The sequence below is a fragment of the Aethalodelphis obliquidens genome, unplaced genomic scaffold (assembly GCF_003676395.1).
Source record: "Aethalodelphis obliquidens isolate GAN/ISIS:26980383/991018 unplaced genomic scaffold, ASM367639v1 scaffold6, whole genome shotgun sequence".
NCBI lineage: Eukaryota > Metazoa > Chordata > Mammalia > Artiodactyla > Delphinidae > Aethalodelphis > Aethalodelphis obliquidens.
The window spans coordinates 43,399,763-43,411,868 of record NW_020837950.1 but is presented as its reverse complement, the minus strand read 5'-3'; the positions used below and the strand labels follow the sequence as shown (position 1 = coordinate 43,411,868).

The following is a 12,106-nucleotide window of genomic DNA, read 5'->3' as shown; positions in this document are numbered from 1 at the left end:
CACTAAACCAGCCTTACAAGAAATGTTAAAGGGACTTCTTTAAATGGAAAAGAAAAGGCCATAACTAGAAATAAGAAAATTATGAAAGAAAAAATTTCACTGGTATATATATATGAGGTTCATATATAACAAGATAGAGTGAATTCTATTAATAAAAGCCCTTCATTTTTTACTCCCTCCAATGTTTTACGTTTTTGCCATCATATTTTACACTAAAGAAAATAATGATTACAAGGGAAGAGAGCAAGAAAAGGAGAAAGGAACAGAGAAGAACTATAAAAACAACCAGAAAACAATTAACAAAATAGCAATAAGTACATACCTATTAATAATTACTTGAAATTTAAATGGACCAACTACTTCAGTCAAGAGACGTAGGGTGGCTGAATGGATGAAAAAACAGGACCCATCTATATGCTGCCTACAAGAAATAAGAAAGAAATCATATCAAATATCTTTTCAACCACGACAATATGAAACTAGAAAGCAGTTACAATCATCCCTTGGTATCCACAGGGGATTGGTTCCAGGACTTCCCATGGATACAAAAATCCATAAATTTTCAAGTCTCTTACAGTCAGCCCTTCATAGCCACAGATTCTACATCCATGGATATGGAGGGCCAACCGTATTCTTATTGAAAAGAAATCTGCAGACCCACGCAGTTCAAACCTACATTGCTCAAGGGTCAAATGTACAAGAAGAAAACTGAAAAAAACCCACAAACATGTGAAAGCTAATCCACATGCTACTAAACAACCAATGGTCAATGAATAAATCAATGAGGAAATTAAAAAATACCTTAAGACAAATAAAAATGGAAACAACCTTCTGAAGTCTATGGGACACAGCAAAAGCTGTTTTAACAGGGAAGTTTATAGTGATACAACATTACCCCAGGAAATAAGATCTAAAGATCTCAAATAAATAATCTAACCTTATACCAAAATGCACTAGAAAAAGAATAATGAACAAAGCCCAAAGTCAGGCTTTGAAGGAAATAAATAATAAAGGAAATAATTAATAAAGATCAGAGTGTAAACAAATGAAATAGAGTCTAAAAAAAAACAATAGAAAAGATCAGTGAAACTAAGAGTTGCTTTTTTGAAAAGAAACAAAATCAATAAAACTTTACCCAGTCTCCTCAAAAAAAAAAAAAAAAAAGGCCCAAGTAAATGAAATCAGAAATGAAAGTGGAAAAGTTACAACTGACACGACAGAAATACAGAGGATCATAAGAGATTACTGTAAACAACTGTACACCAAAAAATTGGGCAACCTAGAAGGAATGGATAAATTACTAGAAATGTATAATCTTCCAATATTGAATCAGGAAGAAATAGAAAGTCTGAACACACTAATCACTAGCATTGAAATTGAATCAGTATTTTAAAACTCCCAACAAACAAGAGTCCTGGTACAGATGGCTTCAAAGGGGAATTCAACCAAACATTTGAAAAAGAATTTAATACCTAGCCTTCTCAAACTATTCCAAAAAACTGAAAAGGAAGAAATGCTTCCAAACTCCCTCTACGAGGCCAGCATTACCCTGATACTAAAACCAGACACTACAAAGAAAATTACAGGCCAATATCCCTGATGAACACAGATGCAAAAATCCTCAACGAAATATCAGCAAACTGAATTCAACAATACATTAAAAGGATCATACACCATGATCAAGTGGGATTTGCTCCAGGGATGGAAGGATGGTTCAATATCCACTGATCAATCAATGTGATCCATCACATTAACAAAGCAAAGGATAAAAATTGTAGGACTATCTCAGTCAATGCAGAAAAAGAATTTGACAAAATTCAATATCCATTTACAATAAAAACTCTTAACAAAGTGGTATAGAGGGAACATACTTCAACATAATATAGTTCATATATGACAAACCCCAAGCCAACATCATACTCAGTGGTGAAAAGCTGAAAGCATTTTTTCTAATATCAGGAACAAGTCAAGCATGTCCACTCTTGCCACTTTTACTCAACATAGAATTTTAAGTCCAAGTGACAGCACTGAAACAAGAAAAAGAAATAAAAGAAATCCAATTGAAAAGGAAGAAGCAGAACTATCACTATTTGTAGATGACATGATACTGTATATAGAAAACCCTAAAGACTCCACCAAAAAATATTAGGACTAATAAATGAATTTAGTAAAGTTGCAGGATACAAAATCAATATATAGAAACCTGTTGCATTTCTATATACTAATAAAAACTATCGGAAAGAGAAATTAAGGAAACAATCCCACTTACAATTGCATCAAAAAGAATAAAATAACTAGGAATATGTTTAACCATGGAAGTGAAAGACCTGTACTCTGAAAGTAAGATGCTGATGAAGGAAATTAAAGACAACACAAATAAATAGAAAGATATACTGGGGCCATGGACTGGAAGAATTAATGTGGTTAAAATATCCATACTACTCAAAGCAATCTACAGATTCAAAACAATCCCCATCAAAATGCCAATGGCATTTTTTACAGAACTGGAACTAGTCATCCCAAAATTGGTTTGGAACAACAAGACTCCAAATAGCCAAAGCAATCTTACAAGAAGCCTGGAGGTGTCATGCTCCTTGATTTCACACTATACTATAAAGCCATAGTAATCAAAATTGTATGGTACTGGCACAGAAACAGACACATACATCAATGAAACGGAATAGACTGCCCAGAAATAACTCCATCCTTATATGATCAATTAATTTATGATAAAGGATCCAAAACTATATAATGGGGGAAAGACATTCTCTTCAGTAAACGCTGTTGGGAAAACTGGACAGGTATATTCAAAAGAATCAAACTAGACCACTTTCTTACACCATATACAAAAATAAACTCAAATTGCCTTAAAGACTTAAATATAAGACCTGAAACCATAAAATGCCTAGAAGAAAACACAGGCAGTACACTTTTTGACACCAGTCTTAGCAATACTTTTTGGATTCATCTCCTCAGGCAAGGGAAACAAAAGCAAAAATACACAAATGAGACGACCTCAAACTAAAAAGCTTTTGCACAGGAAGGAAATGATCAACAAAATGAAAAGCCAACCTACAGAATGGGAGAAGTTATTTGCAAGTAATATATCTGATAAGGGGTTAATATCCAAAATATGTAAATGACTCATACAACTCAGTCTAAACAACAACAAAAAATCCAATTAAAACATGGGCACAGAACCTGAATAGACATTTTTCCAAAGAAAACATACAAATGGCCAATAGACACATGAAAATATGCTGAACATCACTAACCATCAGGGAAATGCAAATCAAAACCATGGTGAGATACCATCTCACACCTGTCAGAATGGCTATTATCCAAAAGACAAGAAATAACAAGTGTTGACAAGGATGTAGAGAAAGGGGAACCCTCATACACTGTTGATGGGAATGCAAATTGGTGCAGGTTCTATGAAAAATAGTATGGAGGTTCCTCAAAAAATTAAAAATAGAATTTTTAATTCTATTGATGATGATCCAGTAATTCCATATGATCCAGTAATTCCACTTCTGGGTATCTATCCAAAGAAAATGAAAACACTAATTTGAAAAGATATATGCGTGCCTACGTTCACTGCAGCATTATTTACAATAGCTAAGATACAGAAGCAACCAAAGTACACATAAATAGATGAATGGATATAAAAGATGTGGTGTATATGCATACGATGGAATATATTACTCAGCCATAAAAAAGAATGAAATATTGCTATTTGCAACAACATGGATGGACATAGAGGGTATTATGCTATGTGAAATAAATCAGACAGAGAATGACAAATACTGTATGTTTTCACTAATATGGGGAATCTAAAAAACAAACAAAACAAAACAGAAACAGACTTATAGATACAGAGAACAAACAGATGGTTCCCAGAGGGGAGGGAGGTGGCAGGTTGGGTGAAATAGGTGAAAGGGATTAAGAGATGCAAACTTCCAGTTACAAAATAAATAATCACAGGTATGTAATATACAGCATAGGGAATATAGTCAATAATACTGAAATGACTCTGTATGGTGACAGATGGTTACTAGACTTACACGGTGATCAATTAGTAATGTATATAAATGTCAAATCATTATATTATATACTTAAATCTAATATAATATTGTATGCCAACTATCACTAAATAAAAAATATAAAAAGAAAAAAAAAGGCTGAGGAACTCTTCCAGATTAAAAGAGACTAAAGAGACATGAAAACAAAATATAATTTATGACCCTAGATTGGATCCTGGACTGGGAAAAAATAGCTATAAAGGATATAACTGAAACAACTAATCAAATGTGAGTATGGACTGTGGATTGGACAACAGTATCATATCAATGTTACACTTCCTGTTTGACTGCTAAACTGAGGTGATGTAAAGGAATGACCACATTCTTAGGAAATATGCACTGAAGCATTTAGAATAAAACAGCGCACTCTCTCCAACTTACTTTTAAATGTTTTTAGAATACACAGAAAATGTGTGTGTATGTGTGTGTGTGTGTAGATGTGTGTGTGTGTGTGTGTGTGGAGAGAGAGAACATAAAACAAATGGGGTAAAATAGGTATAAGCTACTACGTATAAAATGAATAAGCTACAAGATATATTGTACAAAACGGAATATAGCCAATATTTTATAACTATATATGGAATATAACCTTTAAAACTTTCAAATCACTATGTTGTACACCTTAAATTGTATACCTGAAACATATAATATTGTACATCAACTATACTTCAATAAAAAAGAACTGAAAAATGAGGTAGAAATGTAAACAATTGGTAAATCTGTACAAAAGCCTTATTCGAGTAACCTTTCTATAAACAAGAAAGAATAGTAAAATAAAATCTAAAAAGATTACCATGAAAACTTCTTAAAGAGTTGTATTCGTTAGGATATATGAAATGGCAAATTGAGAAGAGGTATATAGTTCTACGTTTCTTTTAACGTAAAGTATTCCATGAATTAAAAGAGTCTAAATGGCACTAAATTAACACTCAATTTACAATAAAAATAAAAGTAGCCATTATTTATGAAGATCTTATTTTGTACAGGCATTGTACTAGGCATTTGACACACGTTTATTTTACATAACAATCCTATAACACTGAACTATAATAGTACACATTTTACAATGAAGAAACTGAAGTGACAAGAAGCTGCTTAAAATCATACAGTGAGTAGAAATGTCCGGATTTGAACCCAAGACTATATCACTTTAAAATGTGTGCTGTTCAACGTTGTACAGTACTGATTTCCAAATATAGTGTGCCTGTTTGGAAATTCAGTCCATCAATTCCTTGAAGTTGATGAGTTGGAGTTTGGGGGTTTTATTTGCCAAGAGTAAGACATATAGTATGTTTGTTTTTCTCTTTAGCAGAGGATTTGCTCAAGCTTGTCTAAAACACTGTGGTCTTTGGCTCACACCATCTTAATAAAACCCAGGTGTATTTAGCCAGATTATATGACACATGTTCAGGTTCATGTTTGATTTCAAATTAAATATCTATTTGATTTATGGTAAAGAATTTACCTCTCTCTTTCCCATGCGGATTCTAATTCTAATCTTCAATCTGCTCTTCCAATGCTTCTAGCACTTAGAGTTTTCCCATTAAAACTTTTCACTGTTATTTTTTATAATCACTAGAGACTGTTACTTAGCCCAGCACCTGTTGTTATTTCCTTGATTTTTTTCTTTCAGGGAAGAAATGAACTTATATTAATGTGACTACACTGTATTTTACCAAATTCCTCAGAGAAAAATGTTATTTTTGGTCCCTAGAAATATTTGATTATACCAGTTTATAACTTTATAATAATACAGATCATTTAAGCACTTAAAATTTCAATTAGTTTCAATTTCAATTTTGATACATATAACTGTATGAAATTTACTCTCTATACTTCTCACATTTTGGAGAAAAGGCATAAAGGTGAACACAGTTACACTTTAGAAACAGATAATTTGAATTCTAATATGGTTGATAAATCAGGTTACATAAAATCTAAACATATTGGAATTTTCATTACCAAGATGAACTGAAACCCAAACCTACATGAAAGTTCAAAAACACTTCATGACTAACTTATTTTATTCATTCTAGTCTTTCTACAGTTCTTGATTAGTCTAACACCAGACTCACTGTTTCCACAATTGTGTAAGACAAGCTTTTGAGTTGGCTAAAATTAGGAAGCAGAGAAAAGTCTCAGGCCAAAGGCTGTTTTCCATTGCCTTTGCTTTACTGCAGTTTTATGTACTTGAAAAACCAACAAAGAGAAAATCTTCTTTCATGAGATTTCCAGATTTTTTTTTTTAGAGATAAAAGTTCAGTAAAATATGTAAACACTGGAATTGTTACTAAACTCTGAGTTGTCAAGTGTCATTTTGATTCATTACATATGACCTATCAATTTTAGATAAAGAGCCTGCCAGCAGGTAAAATTGTCTCCACCGCATAATGTGGTTGAGAACACAGGTTTTGCTGGGACATTTGCCAGTGTGCTATATGAGTGAAAGGACGAGGTCCATCTGTATTAAACTTATTTTCTTCCCTTCATTAATGGGAGGGACAGTCATGTCTCAAAATCCTATTGGAAGGTAAGCTGACCGGCCATTAACAGGACCCAGCTTAGTCACTGGTACTTTTAGCTGTGCCACAGCTATATTTTGCTACCATTCTGGACCCAGATGGGACCTTAAAGATACACTAATCCACAATTTTGAATTTATATATAAAAAGCTGAGATTCAGATAGATTAACTGGCTTGTACACTGGGATTCTGTAGTCAAGCTAGAACACAGAATACCCATTTCCTGATTTAGGACTTATTTTGGCTTTTTGTTTGTCTGTGGACCCAACAAAAGCAACTGCTTTTACAATTTTAACTCACTTTCTTTCTGTGGAAATGTGAGATGCCTGTAGGAATCGCCAAGATCACTCCTTCCGTCCCTCTTCTCAGCAGGAATGGTCTTGAAGCGCGCAGGTGGACAAGCACCATGTCAACAGTGAAATATGCGCACATTATGCACTTAGTATGTTCAGGTGTTGATGATCACTTTGGTATTCTCTCCCAGGAGCCCAATCCTCTCATAGTTAGAATAAGGAGAACGGTCTAAGCAACCAGCCAGCTTACGCATGTGGTAATAGCAAAGGGAGCCTCCACATTTACTCCATCTTTGTGTCCTCTGTGCAGGGATGTTGATCAATGGTACAAGAGAGGTTAACTTGAATTTCAGTTAGAGGATTTATTAATTATATCCACCTGAGCAGAGACAGCAGGTGAAGCACTTGGTCTGCAGTTCCCCAGATATATTATACATTCTAGTGCACAGACCGGAGTCTTTCCTTTCTGCTCACAAAACTGCCCCTCACTTCTCCGTACCTCTTCCTTCAAGATGGAGCTAACTTCTCTGTTAAGTACTTTACGAATTACCTCATTTAATTTTTATCATAATACTGTGAAGTAGGTGTTATTTTTTCCATTTTACAGTGGAAAAAACTGAGTAAAATAGACGTTAAGCAACCTCTCACAGGTCTCTTGCTTGTGCACTGTGAGACCACCAGCTCAAAGCCCTAACGGCTGATCAGTACGCCTTATATCTTCAAATGTAATTTTAAAGTAGCAGGAATGGAAATATAATAACAGGATTTAATTCCTTTATGGTAAGGATAATTTCTAGGTAAGGTATTGACTCTGAAGTGTAAGAAACATAGTGCTTTCAATCTAATACGTAGAAACAAAAATGTGAAAGAAATGAACTAAAATGTTCTACAAAAAAGATTAAACTAGTTGTTAACTTCTAATCTAATTAAAGAGTCTATTGGCACCACAAAATATCCTGACAGGTAGTAATTCATCAAGGATTTCTGTACAGTTAATAATACAATAGAGAAAGCTATATATTGTTCCAATTCGTTTTCATTTTATCCTGAACTAGGCTATACATAAAGTATTGAGAAACCCTTTAGAACTCAAGTGAGCTATTGGTTTACCCCATTAACTAAAATCCACTTAATTGAAGTGTGTGTGTGTGTGTGTGTGTGTGTGTGTGTATGTGTATTAGGGAGGAGGTGGAAATAATAATATACATTTTAAGTGTACCGAAAAATGCTTCTTACAACAATCATATAACCACAATATACATTCAAAATGAGAGGAAGAGAGAGAGAGAAAGAAGCTGGAAAGGGCTGTTATGCATATTTTAGATCAAAATTGCTTTAAAAACAAATAATTATATCAGAGCTTTTTTAGTATAAGAGCAACAAAACATTCATTTTAAAACACAGAATCAATGCTTCACATTTGCTGTAAGAATACCATTACATTAACTACTAGGCTGTCCTGCTCTAGCTCACATTAGTGGTTTTGTTTCTGACAAAACACAAATGGGGACTGCATAGTTGAAAGCTGCTAAATCCACTACTTCTCTTTAAGTCTTTCTTTTGGCTGATAGTACTAGGTTATTTAAACAGTAACAGTTGCCATAATTTTATTGTTGAGGTCTTTACCCACTATTATTATCCTTTAAAAAGAGGAACTGTAAATGACAAATGACCAATTCAAAGAAGACACAGACAACTTTTATCTATTCACTGAGAAACTTTACATGCTTCAATTTTCTGTCTACGAGGAGCTACACCTCATCTGGATAGCTTGCAAAATCTTGTTTTAATGAAACACATTTGGAATCTGATTTTAATGGAACACATTTTTACCTTTATGTCATGCTTTCTGAAATAAAATACAGGTTTGCAGCAGCACTATGTGTGGCTCATCGATAAGCTGCAGGCAATCTTGGCCGTTATCAACCACCTGCAAGCCTCTCTCTCTCTCATCAATGCTTTCATTTCCTTTGGCTTATTATAAGCCACTTCACATTTCTCAAGATGAAACAAAGGGGAAAAGACTCCCTTACTTTAAGTTCAGGATTTAATCTTCTAATAATAGTGTTTTGTATCTATGTAATGCTCTCCTCTCAAATGTAACCTACTGTACAGTAATTAGATCTTCTCACTGCTCCAGCATTATTTTTCAGGCAGTAGAAAAAAAAATGTTGGAATGTCAGGGTATGTTGGAAAGATCTTGCACAGAGGAGCTTAATCTGAGGGAAGTGTCACAGGGGGTATTTAAGAACCCAGGGAAAGAGATCAGCTTATACTTTAAGAAATCCATGAATGATCCAGCAATAGCAATATAAAAATAAAAGTCTACTGTCTTTTACATAAAGGAATGCTTGTTTTCAAAACTGTAATAAACAAATACATCCTCTTCATGTGTTAATTCTTGATAAGTAAATTACAAATTACAGTATTCATATAAGTAATCTTTGTATTTTTTGCAGGCTGAGATTAAACAGACACGCCCTTTAAAATCCTCCCCCTTTAAATCTGAATTACAATATATTGAATGAAATGCTAGAATGTAGACCAGATCTCAGCTGTGTGTGACAAGAATATCTGAACTGATGCTATTCTGCCTGGTCATCTTTCCAGCTAGTCAATACATCTTTGAACTCTAGTTGATAGTAATTAATTCTGACGGGTCACTTTACCATCAAAGATTATCTCTGACATGACATTGCTACTTGGTGACCAGATCTTGTAACTCACACATCAAACATTTTATTCCACACTTATTATAGCATTTTCAACTATATCAGAGAAAATCCTAAGCATACACAGAAATTAACACCAAAGACTGCTTTTTAAAATGTACATGATTTCCTTAGGTTTTCAAATATTTTTCAGGTTAATTAAATTGAAGATAAAAGGCATCAACTTTATTTAGGAAAGAAAAAAATCAGATGAATATACTCACTTATACTATTCAGCATTCTAATATTCATATGAAATATAGATAAACTTGAAGTTTATGTTGGATTTCTAATAATTTTTCCTCCATTTATTATTGGTCATTCTTCAACTTGCCGGTTAATACTTTTTACATTCTAGACCCCTCTTTTTCACTCTATGGACATGACTTATAGCTGACCCTTGAACAACATAGGGCTTAGGGGTGAGAACCCACCAGTAGAAACTCTGAGTATAACTTTACAATCGGACCCCCATATGCACAGTTCCACAACCATGAATTCAACCAACCTCAGACATTTAGTACCGTAGTATGTATTTATTGAAAATAATCTATGTATAAGTGGCTCAGTTCAAACCCATGTTTTTCAAGGGTCAACTGTAGTAATATAACTTTTCATACTGAACAAGTTATGCTAACTTTCCACAGTGAGGACTATCAAAATGAATAACACAAAACCAAATAATTTCTGAACCTACTGCATCTTTTAAATTCTTTATCTTTTATGCATATGGTTAATGACAACCTATTAGCAACATTCCAATTGTATTCTAGTCTTTTAAATATCCTTTGATGGCTTGGAAAAATCATCTCACACCTTCTGTGAAGTGAAAAAAAAATAACCAACTCAAAATATTTGAATTTTTCTGCTGAACATGTTAAATGAGCTAAATAATGGGAAACACATTCACAATATATTTTAATGGTAAGCCTATCCAATTTGTGATTTAAGAGGTCAAACTATTGGTTATTTTTGCATTCTTAGTAATTTAAGGAGAAGCAGACTGGGAAACATGCACTCACAGGCCTTATAAAACTGCCGCAGTTATTTTGACTAATAGACATTTATGGCCAATGTTCTGCTGGTAGAAAAACACCCTTGTAAGGTTGTAAACTGTAGGAGAGCTCACAGAACCTTGAAGTGTCCACAGCCACAGCTGTGCAGAAAAAGCCGTGCAAAGGATGAAGCAATCGTCTGTGCTAGTGAGTTCATGCAATGTGGACAACCCACTAACAAGTCAAGGCTGCATTGTGTGTGTGTGTGTTTATGTGTGTGTTGGTTACTTAGGTACCTCGGTCACCTAAGCCAATAGAAGAGATTCAATCAGTAGTTTTCTATCCTCTGATCCCTCCCTTTATTCTGCATCGTTCTTGACTGATTACTAGAACTCCCCTTTCTCCCACTTGTATCCTGTGCTCCACTATGGGAAAAGCCTGTGATTAGTAAATGTAAAAACCACCCTTACTTTTGCTGTACTAAGTGATTTTTTTCAAATAGTGTGAGCCAATAGAAGAAATTTCTGTTTTGGTAACATTCCCAGAGAAAATTCATGCTAGAAATTATAACTGAAAATAAATAGATTCTTAGGTACAGACACATTTATGTTTGCCCAAAGGCTTTCATTTGAAGAGTGAAAGACAAGAAGCAGAATATTAACTTTTCAACAATTGACTAAAACTTTTCATTTCCGCCCATACTATTCCCATTCTTAGTTTTTCTGGGGGAAACGTGATTTGTTAAGACCATATGAACATTTTCAACTTATGTAAATGTTGTAATTGCTTCCACTGCTTCCTTTATTAGGGATTCTTTTCTGCATAATGTATTACACTCATTTACGAACAGTTAAAACATTCTTTACCAACATTTTTTACATAATGTACTCAATAAAATCATTTAATGCCTGCCTACACTTCAGATATGAGGACAGCTATGAAGAACTCTTGACAAAGAAAGTCTACTGCATTCCTCTCTCTCCCAGAATTTGCCAATTTTATTTTAATAAAGAAAATTCTCTAGGCAACTGTGAAACTGTTCTGTTGATATAAAAATCTTTGTTCATAATTTATTGGAGAATATAAGGAACCAAATGTTTAAAAAATAGAATGAAGAGATGAAAGACATCATGTATGAATTTTTGAAATATATACATATCATACAAAAATTTATATAGACAGTTAAACTTTGCATGATATTTTATCAAGTCATGAATAACAGTAGTTAAAATGTGATGGTTAGTTATTACATGCCCAGCTTTACAAGTATTCACACTTTATCTTCACAATAATCCTATGTTTAGGTACTATTATTATTTTATTTTTTTATTTTATTTTTACATCTTTATTGGAGTATAATTGCTTTACAATGGTGTGTTAGTTTCTTTCCACTTTACAACAAAGTGAATCAGTTATACATATACATATGTTCCCATATCTCTTCCCTCTTGCGTCTCCCTCCCCCCAACCCTCCCTATCCCACCCCTCTAGGTGGTCACAAA

The 12,106-nt window shown here is 33.7% G+C and overlaps 1 long non-coding RNA gene across 1 annotated transcript in view; it reads right to left on the bottom strand.

Moving 5' to 3' along the window:
• Nucleotides 1-320: 320 nt before the first annotated feature.
• The window catches only part of LOC113618987 (uncharacterized), a 182,368-nt gene continuing 170,582 nt past the window's right edge, over nt 321-12,106 (bottom strand). The window contains exon 3 of the long non-coding RNA XR_003432231.1: nt 321-421. This is a non-coding gene — a long non-coding RNA (uncharacterized LOC113618987). The remainder of the gene's footprint in view (nt 422-12,106) is intronic.